Source organism: Tubulanus polymorphus, chromosome 1, assembly GCF_964204645.1.
Source record: "Tubulanus polymorphus chromosome 1, tnTubPoly1.2, whole genome shotgun sequence".
Taxonomy (NCBI): Eukaryota; Metazoa; Nemertea; class Palaeonemertea; order Tubulaniformes; family Tubulanidae; genus Tubulanus; species Tubulanus polymorphus.
Window position 1 is genome coordinate 9,935,708 of NC_134025.1, and position 14,587 is coordinate 9,950,294.

General features: G+C 39.9%; 1 non-coding gene across 1 annotated transcript; it reads right to left on the bottom strand.

Annotated features, from left to right (window-relative positions):
- Positions 1 to 12,459: 12,459 nt before the first annotated feature.
- Trnav-cac (transfer RNA valine (anticodon CAC)) lies at positions 12,460 to 12,532 on the bottom strand. The gene has a single exon. It is a non-coding gene; the product is annotated as a tRNA-Val (tRNA).
- Between the last annotated feature and the right edge of the window lie 2,055 nt (positions 12,533 to 14,587).

A 14,587-nucleotide genomic window follows, 5' to 3' on the forward strand; every position in this document is an offset into this window, starting at 1 on the left:
TACCAATTCTGAATTATCCCACATTTTATTGTATAAAGTAGGAACTCATCGGAATGATTTTGATTTGTATTTTGGGCGGGTTTTGGAATTACTCATTTTTTGCATGTTAACTACATACGAAGTTTGCTTTTATTACGATATTTCTGTTCTTAATTTGTAAATGTCTTCGGCGTCCGTAGGAATGCACTTTGCAAATATCGCAAACTTCTGCTAAGGCAACGAGCTGACACACGATCGAAAATGGGCTTTAGGTCGATAGATCTAGAATTTTCCTTTTTTACATAAATCTTGACTAATTATACACGAATTCATTCAAGATAACTGTAAACTATAGGTCATTCGTCAACTTAGTTATACATCTATGATTAATTTTTCGGGTACGTCTGAAATTCTTTGACTCGTTCTCGACCACAAATTCTTTCGAGCCTTATTTCAAAATACCGCTACGAATGTTTCGATAATAGTCTTCGACGATTCCGGCCGCATTTACCGCATAACTACATTCTTTAGCCGATAAACACCACCGAAACCGACCTCGAGTCAGCCCTTATGCTCCTTGTATGGACTTACGCTCGTGGAATGTCCTGTGTATTCGGTCAAATTCGGCACACTTCATTCGGCGTTGTAATTTACGGAAAAATCTCGGCGTGGTTATACCGGCGCAGCAGTTCGACTCGCGTTGAGCCAGCTGGGTCAAGCTGGAGCAGTTGTATTTTTTCCATTCGAAGGAATAAACCGATTACTTTGCGACCGACAGAAACTTGTTGAGGCGCACTAACAAGTGCATGGCCGGAAGAGGCAATGTCAATCAGTCAGTCAGACGGTCCAACTACGATAACTTATTTCCTCCAAGCGATCAGCACCATATGAATGAAACGGGATGTGTTTTGGATTTGGAAGTTTAGCACAAAGAGCGCATCGGTGCCCGTGCGTCTTTCGCTCAAAAGCCTATAATTAGGACGTATAACACAAGAAGTCATTTTTTTATTTCATTACTTAATCAATATAATTTTTTTTCCGCTACTTTATATCAATGAATCTGCGACCTACATCTTGCCCGAACCCTACCGATGCGAACTATTCATCTTTAGCGGGCGAGATTTTTTCTGATATTAACCCGGAGAGCGGTAATTAAGCTGTCAAATTACAAGTAGGGACGATCTCGCGTGTAAAACATCAAAAGGTGGTAACTTCGATTCTAATTTCCGCATAGAAACCAAATGCGCGACAAAACAATATATCAAAACAGTTTACATTACAGTAATCATTTTAACCCTGCCACGTCTGCTGCGCGGTGCTGCGTGGTCTATTTACGTCTTTACACCGAGTCCTTCGTCGCCATCCCGTGATGCCGTTTCGCGCCATTACTTCCCGAGACACAAACAACTTACACATTTACAAAACGACACTTACCGAAGCCGATCGATAAATACGCATCTTATAATAACAAAGTTAGCTTCCATTCTATTGCGATCCGATAAAGAGAGATAAGCGATATTGAATTGAGTGACCACGCGGCGGTCAAGTAATCTGATTTATGCTAGACCTGTATAACCGACACCGCGCATTAAGCGCACCGGTAGAGTATCCTTGGAAATGCTCGCCGGTAGATTGTGAAGGCTAAGTCGGCGCTTTGTCTTTTTATATCCAACCTGTAGGCAGTCTTTTAATGCCTTATTTTTATGCAAGCAGGTCATTGAGAACCTACCGATTCTTCTATTGCCATTCGATACGTCAAAATCGTTCGAACTGTCGACTCGTGCGTCGCATTTCATTCGGGAAATCATTCGCCAGTCCTCCAAACGTAACCGCCCTTCGGCGCAACGTGCTAGTGTCACCTTGGCGCAGCGACCCGTATATAGAGAGGCGGTATAAAGTCATCAAATTGTCGTTGAAAGCAGATTAATAGTTTCGAGAAGACGAAAACATTTCCGTGTATTTTTTTCATTACAAGTCATCGCGAAATATTCCCACACGCCTTCCGGGGTACAATAAGGATAATAATATTCCTTTTCTGACAAGTACTCACTCGGCCGCCAACTAAAACAGGGATTGCTGACTGAAGAGAAAGGTAAGCCTTCAGGCGATTCACAATCCGTACTATCGATAGAAATGTAGAGCCCTCCGTACAATTGCGACCAGTTCAAGTTTCTTTGTTTAATTCGTAGATGAATTTCCATAAAATGTCAAAACGCTTCAGATCCCATTACTAAGATTTTGCGCTAAAAACGACTGATATACAGTCGCTCAAACTCTTTCTCTCATTGCAACCATGGATTCGGGGCATTCTCTATAAAAAAACCATTGTTATTTAAAAAGAAACGAAATTGTAAGGCCCGATGACAGGTTCAGAATTTTATGGGAAATCTAAGAATTTTGATGACCGTGCGCGGGAATACATTTCACCCGAATGCCAACCGATTCTGACATTTTCAAAACAAATTTAAAATAACAACATATGCCGTATATTTTTAACTGAATTGAAATTCAGTTACTGGAATCGTGTAGGTGTTAAATAGAAACGCTGTCTTTTTGCCGTTGCGCCCTTGTTTTGCGAAAAGCTTTATCTTAATATCGCGTCGAAAAGCACGCCAGCCTGTTCAAGACGCATTCAACAATTTAAACAATTCACCCGCCTTTATACCATTGAAGTCGGACTTTCGTTTGTTCTCGAGAATAACATCGTCGCGCCCTGAAACTCGCGAACATGTGCTTCGGTGCCAACTGGTGCAAAATTCTCGCAATACACACCGGCCGCTAAGAGAGAACGAAATTGTCAAAATGGCCTGCCACAACGCCATCTTACGAAAAACTATTCAACTAAGCAGTCAGAAAAACTCAAATTATCACATTAACCAGCATCAAAATTCGTCCATCTTTTAGTAGAATATTCTTTAGAAATTTCTTATAAAGCGAATGCTATCTAGAATCATTCCTGGCCGATTTAATGACTACGTGACATATTCGAAACGGCAAAAGCCGTCAATAATAGATTATCTTTATTCGCGATCTTCATCCTTCATGCATAACGAAAACCTTTTGCGAGAAATAAAAATCCTAATCTCTCGAAGCTAGATTTTAATTCGAAATCGAATCGTTTGTCCCGAGGATAGGATGGACCCTGAGAAGACAAGCCTCCGGCGAGAGCGCGCTACAGACAAAGAATATTTTCCGGTTTTTGCGTCTATAAAAGACGAAATTTGCACCTGAGAGATGCATTTTTTATAGAGCATTTTGACCGCCTGCGAACTCGGTGATAACAATAGGATGAATATTTGAATCACTGTCAGCCTTGAGTAACCAGTGATTAAAGGAAGATCGTAAGATTTCTGCAATCTGTCTATCATATAAACAGATTTTCTTTAAGAAACAAACTAAAAACTTGAAAGAACTCAGAATTTGTAGGTAAATTTCAACACTTATATGGCGCTCATTCGCTGTTTATGCATGCGATCGTTTATGTTTGTCAGTATGCCGACTGTATAAAGCAAAAAGCTATTTCAAACTATACATATTAGTTTTTAACATTGGGCCCTATCCATATTGCGAGGTCATTCCAGTTTATAATACGGAGAAATATATTTAAAAAGGAGATTTTTTAACGAACACCCTGATCTAGTAAAAACAAGGAAAAAAAATCACCGTAAAAACCGCGCTGCTGTTACCGCGGCAAAAACTCAATATGATTAGGTCGACCAGAATCTCATTAATTTGTATGTTTATGTAATATCTGAAACCAGTTACGTTCTCTCTCTGTCACGCGTAGAATATTGTCACTTTTGAATGCAACATTACGTTTTAAACTCATCCTCGAGTATCACTTGGCTGGATTACGGACATAAAAGCGTCACTCGATGAAGTCAGTGGAACAATTGTTCCAGCGACGATCGAGCAAAGGACTCCTCACCCACGTGGCAGTTGCTGAGTCAACAACCCTCGGCAGAACCTTTTTATCCGTAAAAACGATGCCACTCAAAAAATTTTCATATCAAGAGTGATATGCGGGGAAGTGTTTGCACACTCTCGACAGGAATCGTCAAACTGAAGCGACGTCGAATTCGTGAATGGCCCATAGTTTATTTGACGAACAAATGTTAGTTGTGGCAACCGTACATTATCAGGTGTTTTTTTTTCTTTCGGGCAGGTGGGCGCATCTGTTGATGATGCAGATAACCGACCGGGGGTATAGGATTAACTGTACCCGGTGCGCTCAGGCGAACTGGCTTGCAATTCACTATAGCTCCGTATAGTTAATACTTATATCAATTTTGACATCCAGTCGATTTTAGAGCATTAACGCATCGCATCGTATAATATTAGAATCCGAATAACATTTAATAAAATTATTGGCATCAGCGTCTAATAACGTCATTAGCCGACAACCTGTTCTGGCTGTTTGACTGGTTCTTCGACTTGTCGGCTGGGCGATAATCGAAATACGAAATGCTACGTGTTGCCAATTAGCCGCCACTAAAATAGTCCGATTTACACCGAAAAAAAATCATCTATTCCAACCGTGCCATCGCGCGTTTACCAATTAATTCAATAAAAACATATTATTTAACATCATAATGAAATGGGCTCGGATTAAAAAAGATATCATTTCGTTCGTGCACGCGACCGGTTTACGTAAGATTACACACTAACAATTAGCAAGGCTACACCTGCAAACTTAGCTGTTGGTTGAATTTACAACTGAATACGACTTCAAAAGCACAGATTTCAATCGGGCCTCCGCGGCTAGCTTCGAAATCTTATCTTGTTATTCATGATACTAATTCTACCACTAAATTTATTGCGGCAAACTTTGGTCTCCGGCTTCCGCTAGCGCCGTTGCTGCAGTAGCAGATATTGTCTGATAATTCATGGACGGATGTTCAATTTGAATGGTTAATTTCATAAGAGATAATTCGAGCGGCGACGGTTTGTTTTCGTTTCCAGCGGCGCCACGATGGCCAAATTAGCCGATTTGACAATTGATAGAATGCTAAATTCGAAATAATTCCCAAAGAACGAGTGCGGGTCCTTTTTGGAAGTATCATACGTGTTCAACTGAAAAGAACTGATAAATACACGCGAAATCAATCATTTTCCCATCAGCCGCGTATTCATCGGTTATCAAAGTAGTCATTGAAGCAGCAGATTCACTCTCGACACGACCGGTCGCGACATGTCGGCGAAAGAAAAGAAAATACGTTGACATATAGGTAAACAGAGGGCTTATTAATCACGACAGCCGCGTGGCAACTGATTTGTATGCCGAGTTAAAACGCCGGCTATCCATCTTACGATTGTCGACGGCGCACGATGTGTTGCGAGGATTTTGCGGGCTGAAAAGCTAGAAATTGCGTTCTGAAAGGCGTAATTGATGTCAGAAATTTGCTGATGATGTGGCGACGGCGCAAAGCGTTCGTTCTCGCTTCCCCGATCCGTGTCACTCGTCCATTTGAGATCGGACGCGAACGCTGCGGCCGTCGCTCTGTATTCATACCGACGATGCGTTATAGCCGTGAACATTAATCTTGATTATTCGATCTCGAAGGTGTAAATCTGGCCCGTTGGTAATTCAAGTGTAAATGGAATCAGCAATTACGAGAATATCATGTTACACATATCCACTTTTACTTAAACACCCGTTCTGTACCACTTATATGCTCATTTCTTCTTCATTACTCGTTAATAATAAGCTATTCATGAACTGTTGTTTCTCTTTGGGTTTGAGGAACCTGTTATAAGCCCGGATCAAACGGCAAATTAGAAAAATGCATTTTTATTCAATGTAACAGCAGACAGGTTTCTATTTGTTGCATTCAGATGACGAGTCTTTCTTGTAGTTCTTTTAGCCTCATAACGAAGCTCATAGGAATGACAACGAACGACCTAATATCAATCCCCGTCATTAGCGAAACCCCACGATATATATCTAAAACAACCGCTATTGCTTTTTCGGGTGGAATACTTCCACCCATCTTCAGAATTTATTATTATTGTTTCATTCCTTACGTTTTTGGTGGATATTTCCACCCTTCTTCAGAGTTTTTATTTGATGCGTTTTTATTCAAGACTGGACATAGTCCCAACTATTCAATCCCTGTGTTTGCGTGGGTGAAAAAAAAATTAATTGTTACGAACACAGAATATCTCGGCATTCTTTCATGAAACCTGCTGAGTCCAATCGTCTATTTGAAAAATGCGACACAAAGCTGAGACTCGTGCGCGACTGTCTTTTGGAATAATCGAGGAAACCATATGGCTATGGCGTGATGTCGAAGGCGTCCGAGGCATTACCGTTTAAAGACGCGCTCGTGTGCTTCCAAACGTAATAGAAATCAGGACCAATCTGACATTTGTCATTTATTTCGAATAAGAAAAACGACTACACGTCGTTCCATCTGCTGGCCTTCCTAAATTAAAAAGTTTTCAGTTTGATTACTAACACGGAAAATATCCGTATGGCTGCGGCGTTCGTGAACATTATCCTTACAATCGAATACACGGAATGGAACGACTTTCCCTTAGTAGAAAACACTGTAGTGTGTACGCCATCCTCGAGCGAGGCCCATCGGATCACCGGGGCATAGCTTTTCATTCATTTTTTGGAAAACCGGTTTCTAATACGGCCGATAAATATAGCGCCATACAACCATCACACACCGCATCAATCTTACAACGTGGTAATTATGCCACCAACGCGAAGGAATGAATTTGATATTAAAAAGCGTATTATCTTTAAGTTCTTACATTCTGTATCGTTTGGTCACCAACGTGTACACAGTATGCCCGCATCGCCAGAAGCCACCGTATTGTCAAGCAACGCAATAAAGTAATTAGCAAACCTACTTTGAGTCAGCCGGGCGAGAAATGCTCCCTATCATTGTACAATAATAAATCGTTCTCGACGTTTGTTTTAGTGACAGCGACATCCCATAAAACGATCCCTCAGTCGATCGTTACCGGATTTATTACCGAATTAGAAGCCTCTTCTTTGACCCGCTACGATCCGCGATCAGTTACAAAAACCGGCCGTCAAGGATAATCATTCATTGTTTTTTTACCGAATTGATAAAAAATATTTCCGATAAGAATGATCTTCATGAATACATAACTACCCTAATGACAACAAGGTTCATTATCATAACAAGGACAATCCGATGCACAATTGAATTATATACAATACCAATCCCTTTTTATCAAAGGTCAAGGGCGCGCAATGTCTCTCTCTCTCTCTTTCTATTTATCTCCAATTCGATTTTTTGCGTTGATTAAATCTAAATGCATGCAGTCTCAATTCTTATAAATCGAAACGTATTAGATTACCCTCAAACATGAATCCTTTGTATGCTTCTATATGGAGTTTCTTTAGTTCATTAGTAATCGATATCGTATCTATATTCAAACAAGAATCAGCCATGTGATACGTTTCCTCGCTACTAGATGTCACTAAGTGGCGAAGAAGCAACAAGCGCTAATTTCTTTTCTAATTCGAAAATGTTCATATTCATGATGTCGCGAACAAAATGCTTATAATGTGGTCCCGTATCGACGACGATCATAAAAGTAGTGCCATCCCCGTATCTTTTGGTTTCCGCTTAATTTCTACTCGAAAACCGTATCAAATTCCACTTCGAAAGCTATCCTACATAAAATGCTTATCTGACGTACTTAACCGTTAGATAAAATAACATATTTTTCCAGTAGTTTTGTTTTATTTCGTTCGGATAACATGCGTTTAACGTGTTTATTGCGTGGCGGATGAATATGCGTTTGACAATTTAAGGGCGTTGGTTGTTAGCGGCTGGTTTTCAATCATATATAAAACGTTTCTGGTGACAAATTTCGATGCTAAGGTTACAAATATGTCTTCTCAACGAAAACACTTCCAAGATGAAGTAGAAAACGTTAAGAAATGATCATTGATGCCATCGTTTTCGTTGGGTTTAGTAGAAATCGGATGCCGAGTCATTGACTTAAAAAGTAAAATATACGTGACAGCATGTACGGAATCGACGACGAAATAAGCACGATTTGCCATGAAATTCTGATCAAAATGCTCAGTATCGGTTAGACTGAACGCTCTATTGGTGACATACTGCAAAAACATCATCAACCTTGACCTACATAACAAGATTTCGTCGCAGAAAGCAAAAAATGTCGTTCATCAGATTGTCTGATTTTATAACGAAACTTCGTATGAAACTCGGTGTAAAACTTCTATTTGAACGTTAGTTCTAATTCTACCGTGCTTTGGACGAATTCGACCGTTATTTAGTGAGTTAATGATTGTGTAAAGCTTTTAGTATACGGAATATGTTTATACCACGTAGCTGCCAATTTTCCGAATCATATCGCAAAATCACATTGGAAACGGGGAAATTCCCAGAGCTCTTCACACCAAAGCCCGTTTTGTTGCAATTAGGAGAAATTTCCTCGCAAACTGAGCGCCATCAGCACTGACCTACATTATACGTAATTCGACGACAAGAGTCGTGCTGTACTGGCTTTGAAAAAAAAAGAATTTTTCACCATGGGCGATTGAATCAAATGGAATATTTTAATGCACAGAGACCCATCCAGTGCAGATGGTGTATTATAATTAATGAGTTTTCTCAATTTAATCTCTTCACGTGGCCTTTGTTCCAGTTACAATCTCAAAACTGACGCGCGCGCAACGGCGCTTCTTAATTGAGTAAATTTTGTGATTTTTTTTTTCATGGAAACGGATGCAATTATTCAGAATTGCTGATTACAGAGAGTGGCACAAACGGGATTCTGACGAATCGAACTTTGTCATTTGAAAAGGAAGTAAACATAATTGCGCGCATAAAGGGCTTCTGCGGCAATATGCGGCAATATGCAAAGAGGGTCGCTGTGGGAAAACTCGAGTTTGATTTCAATGTAAATGCACATTTGAATTTCAGGCTGGAAAATTTCGTCGCGCGAACAGATCATTATAATCCGGTGGTTGTCATGTAATGTTAACAAACGGCACTTGAACCGGTGCAAAATGCATCGATAAACACGAAACCGGTGATCTAACGAATTAATTGCCGATCGGGTTGAATGGGGCTTAAAAAAGTTCCCATTCTCGACATTGCGTCTCGTTCGATGTCCAGACTAAGATAACAATAGACTACCGACGTTACAGAAACGACAAAACAATAACACCTTCTGACATCCCAGGGTCAACGCGCGCCTCGAATCATTCTTCGTCTCTTAGTTCGTTTGAATATTCTTAAAGTCTCTCAATTTTTTCGTGAATCCTGAAACAGATGTCTGCGTGTTCTATTCAAATCTATTGTTTCGTTTCGTAACAAGGGGGAATTTGAAAATGAGTCGTCGGCCTTTTTAGACAAAAGAGAATACCAAGAGGTTGGAGTTAGGATGAAGGGTGTGATTATGATGCCCAGGCCGACGTGCAGTGACGGGCCTTTTTTCAGGAAGATTAAAATATAGATTTTTTTCTAAATACCTCCTCGGGCCACGGATTCAGAAGAATAGATAATCATTAAAAATTAAGTTTGTGCCTTAAAGGATTTCAGTGGCCACTGACTCAGCTAGGGAAATATTGTTGGTGACAAAGAACCTAACAGGGTAAGCAGCTCCAACGTGTCTAACGGAAAATCTTTGCATATAAACTTTTGAATATCATAGATTATAGGAAATGACTCCCAGAAATATAACCTATCGTGATTATCTATTCCCCCTCTAATTCTGATTTATTTAATGATGTCAACCGAAATAACTATATTGGCGAAACATGTGGGTAGAATAAGCCAAATGAATCTTTATTTTCAAACTTAAAGAAGTTTAGATTATCGACGAGTGAGGAACTTTTTTGATGAAGATATCATTCACACAGCCGTGTAGTTTATATATTCGCTTGCATAGACGTATTCGGTTCGCATACTCATCAGGATTACTTCACGCCGAATAGGACTGAAACGTTATGTTCTCTTTCATTTTCACGTGCATCGAAATAATCACCCGCAAGGTGAATGTAACCACGATATACATCCTTCGAGTTCTTCGTTAGGTCTAAGTGATTGTCAGCGTGATCAGTTAACTCTGAAATCGTCGCTACGATGCGAGAGAGACGTAAACAAGAATACATTAACCGGAGCTGTCTCTTCTTTCTTGGCTGTCTGCAATGGCGATGTAAGCATTGCCGTATCATCTTGTCATCGTCAACGGAATCTCTGAGACTTAAACCATTTCGTGACATTTTACGCGATGTCATAGCCGCAGAGGTTGTATTCCGTGATCTTGTGTAATTCGCTGTTGCGTTGGTCATTGTTCGTGGACGCAACTCCCCTGGAAAAGAATGGACAACCGTTTTCTTTTGTGACAGGTCGCCGTCTTAAAAGAACGATTTGCATAATGTTCGTGCTATAAGGATCTATTGTTAGATCCGTTCTTTTCAGTCGAAGTAGCAGTTCGCTTTCGACTCCTGCGGATTTACTGGTCAGGGCGGTATTCGCGGACCGGCGCTTTTGCAGATAACAATTTTTGTTCAACTCGCATACACCGAGCACAAGCGACTAATTAATGTAACCGGTCCTATCGTCACATAGGCCTACAAGTAAACGTATTGAAATCACCATGGAGAGCTTCGCTTATAAATGTCCAACTACGGAAATTTCCTCCCAAGGTATCGACGACGTTACGATGGACATTGGAAGTCAGAAACTTTTCGCTAGGATGTGCTTGGAATTTATGGATCTTTCTACCGATTATCAAGGTGAGTAAATGGCGTACGCAGGTCGCGGACAATCCAGTCAGTGGTTGTCCGACCGCCCCCGTGGTTCAACTTATCTCAACGGTCAGCGTGTGGAGTGTGCTTGAAATCATCTGGAACGCTCGGTTGATCTGGTTTGTCCACGCGAATATTCATTATACAGCGATTTAACAGCGGTGACATCGTTGGAAACACGTATCCAATTACCTGAAAACACGGCAAGTGACAACAAAACGGCCAATTACTTCCGTCAGATTGGACGATATATCGAGTGAAACAGATTGGTGGTCACGCAGAAATGCGCAGCTCGACGTCTCGTTTTTTTGTAGTTTTTTCAGTATGGATTTCCTTTTCTAGCAAAAAATTTTCACTGGCTTGATGTTTCTTTTTGTCATCGGATTTTTTCATACTTAAATACACTACATCGTATGATGTATTATTTTCAAATTCTAATTGTCATCTTACAGCCGTGTTTGGCTTTTCACATATATTGGATATCACATGGGGATATTATGTAACTTTTGAATTACGATTACTTGTATGTTTTGTAATATCATAATATATATGGCAAATAAATATCTATCTATCATACGGACGTTAAGTTCCAGTGATCCCAAAATCTCCTTATAATTTCAAAAGATTTGATACAGTCGAAGACACATTTTTGAAATCCAGAGTGTATTTTGCTTATTGTTGGCCGATGCGAGTTTCTTTAGGTATGTGAAGGATACCAAACATGTTTTTGACACCGTAGAAACCGTGACAATAATGTTTATATACATTGATAACTACTATGGTTTATTTAAGGGGGTACATATTGGCTTTCAAAATAACACATACAATATTGTGAATTTTAATCTTTTTTTTCAATAAATATATTTCATGACACTTTCCATGAATTTTCATGTCTTTTTAATGACGAATTTGAATGGATGTGCCCTTCGTCATCAATAATGGGGCTAGCCTGGTCGGACTGGTTGCCGATCAATTCAATTCAATTGTCGATATATTCAAATTCAAAATAACCTTATTGCTCATTAATGTTACATTGTATTCGCTTTCGATGATATTAGGCGGTATAGGCATCAGTTGGCTTTCAAGTTAGTTTTCGCGTTATCAATAATTCTGCCAATTCATCCCAAGCAAGATTAAAGACCGTCGCTCACATATAGGCATAGGCAGCTATAAATCTCAAGCGTTACCGTTAATCGTACCTATACTTGCCACCGTTATATGCCAACGATAAAGCGTATGTAACGATCAAAAGAGAATAAAATGATGATAAAATGATTCATGAAACATTTTCTATTTGTAGTAAAATGCGATCACGACCTCTACAACGGAGCGCGCATTTCTCCGACTACTTTGACGTTTGGCTTGCGACCAGACTTCCTGACCAAGTCACCGATCAGCCCGTTCTATTCACATTTCGGTAAGTTATACACTTTTTGATTACAAACTGGTATATCCATCAATGGATTTACAGGTATGAGAATTATATACGTAATAGTATACGACGTGTACTAGACCTTTACTTTGGATTGGAAATGAAAACCTTATTTTGTATACCTGTAAGTTTATTTATTTGGGCCTTCTTGAATCATAAGTCCAAAATATATGAATCGAGAGACCCTTAAAACCTTTTCGACTCCGTATTACATAGTACATGTAGACGATAGTACATGTAGAAAAGGAAACAAAATAGGTTAGGTTGTAAATGCAAAAGGTTTCGGCGGGGCTCGAACCCGCGACCTTCTGCGTGTGAAGCAGACGTGATAACCACTACACTACGAAACCGGTTAGACAGTTCGTCTCTTAACTCAATCTATGAAATCTATTGCCCCTATATACCGCTAGAATTTGCCAAATAGGTTTGAGTTTTTGGTATTCATCTATTTCAATCATTTTTGATTACGCGCGTACTTGGCAAATACACTTGGAGCTCGAACATTTAGATTTTGCGAAACGGTTTTTCATTCTGATTGGCTTTAGACTAAGTACATAGTATAGAATTGAAAACAAAATGAACTAAATCCCATTATGTAAATTGTTAAAGTGGGGATTGCGTTTCCATAGCAACAAATACACTTCAGCTAAATTTATCAAATACATCGAGGTATAATGAATTTAATCATGATTTCGTGACGTTTTCTGGCCACACGCCTTCGATGATAAAACCATCCGAATAATCATCGAAATTATAGAATCGGAAAGGAAATTGTTTCCGTAATTCAAATAACCATACAAATACGTAGATAAACGAAAATAAGCACCGATCTCATAGCTATTGTTACGACTGTGAACCTGGCAAATACTAGATATTTATTTGAACGGGAAAATGTAAGTTGCGCGTACACACTGCCAAATCCGAGAATTTGATCGATTTGGCGTGTAGGCATTGTATCAGATATGATAGCATTAACCGTTAGACCAATCAAAAGAACTTTTAATGGATACAAAAATCGATGAAGTTGCCGTAACTGAAATTTCTTTGGTGACAGCGCATTCATCGCGCTGGAAAATATCGCCTTCAGATGTAGCTGGCTCCGCGCGCGTGGAAAATTTTATCACGATGCATTTTTCTGATAGTCATTTTATGATGTGGAAATTAGCGATCCGTATCTGCCGTCCGGGCCACAAGAACACGTAATGAACATCGACACTCTTGCATACTCGGGATAGGTCTTAACGTTGTTGTTGATCGAGCTCCCGAGGGTTTTGTACTGTTGTGACGATAGTTCGTGCGATTTCGAGTCTCTAACGTAATATATCCGGCGGAATTTTTTTTTTTGTGAAACTTTAGAAGCGCAATACATATCTATTTATCATTTCGAGCGCTTAGTCAGTCATCATGCGCACAACCGTGGCTGCAATTATCCACGGGACAGCGCTGTATTTGATTCGCCCCCCATTTTAAACGACGCTAATCAACTTTAGCCCATCGACATCGCAGACGATTGCAACGTAAAATACGGCCCATCTGTCTTCATTTTCGGGATAGGATTCACGAGCATATTTATACGAGAAATTATTTTCTAAGTTTTATGCAACATAATGTTTGCCGCAACGCGGGAGGGTATGTTTCGATCGTTTATTAGAGCTTTTTCGTCGGTACATTAGGCGCCGTTGTGTAATGACGCCCAAAAGGCCGATGAAGCTCATTCAAGGCGTTATTAAAACCGCTTCACAACGCTCTTATTAAATTTGACGAAAAACCGTACTTTCTTTCGTCGCCAGCGGCCATAAACTGGTACTGGCGTTGCATCATTATATCGCCTCGGCAATTACGAATCTAAAATCTATTTTTGGCTCGAAACAAAGGAACCGGGCTACTTCGATTATTCACCGTTGAGAAGTTTGCGCACAAAGAAATAATCCGTTTTTGAATTTTAATGGGATGCCATTAAAATCCGAGCAAATGGTCCATTGTTATGTAGACAAATCAAGCAGCAACTTTGCATAACGCATCAATCACGTCGGTGCGCGTCACACGACATAGAAAAAAGTTTCAAGCATTTTATTTTAAAAAATCAAGCATATGCAATCTGGATAATCACGCACGGCGATGAATCAGATTCGGTCTAAGTAAACGAGGCTCTCACTTCACGAACACTTCAGTGCATTAAAGTTTTATTGCGACGGACTTATTTTTTTCCCGTGCGAAACCATAAAAGCTGCTTGCAAGTTGCCTATGCGTGCATCTTAACCATGAGCGGCAAGTTCGCTATTAATTAATTTCCCCAGGAAAAAGAATCGACCGGGGCAGAGTACAGTTAGTAATAAAAGACACTCGATTGTACAAACAAGGCAAGGCGGATAATCGCGTCTTTTTGAATTGATTCGTTGACAGAC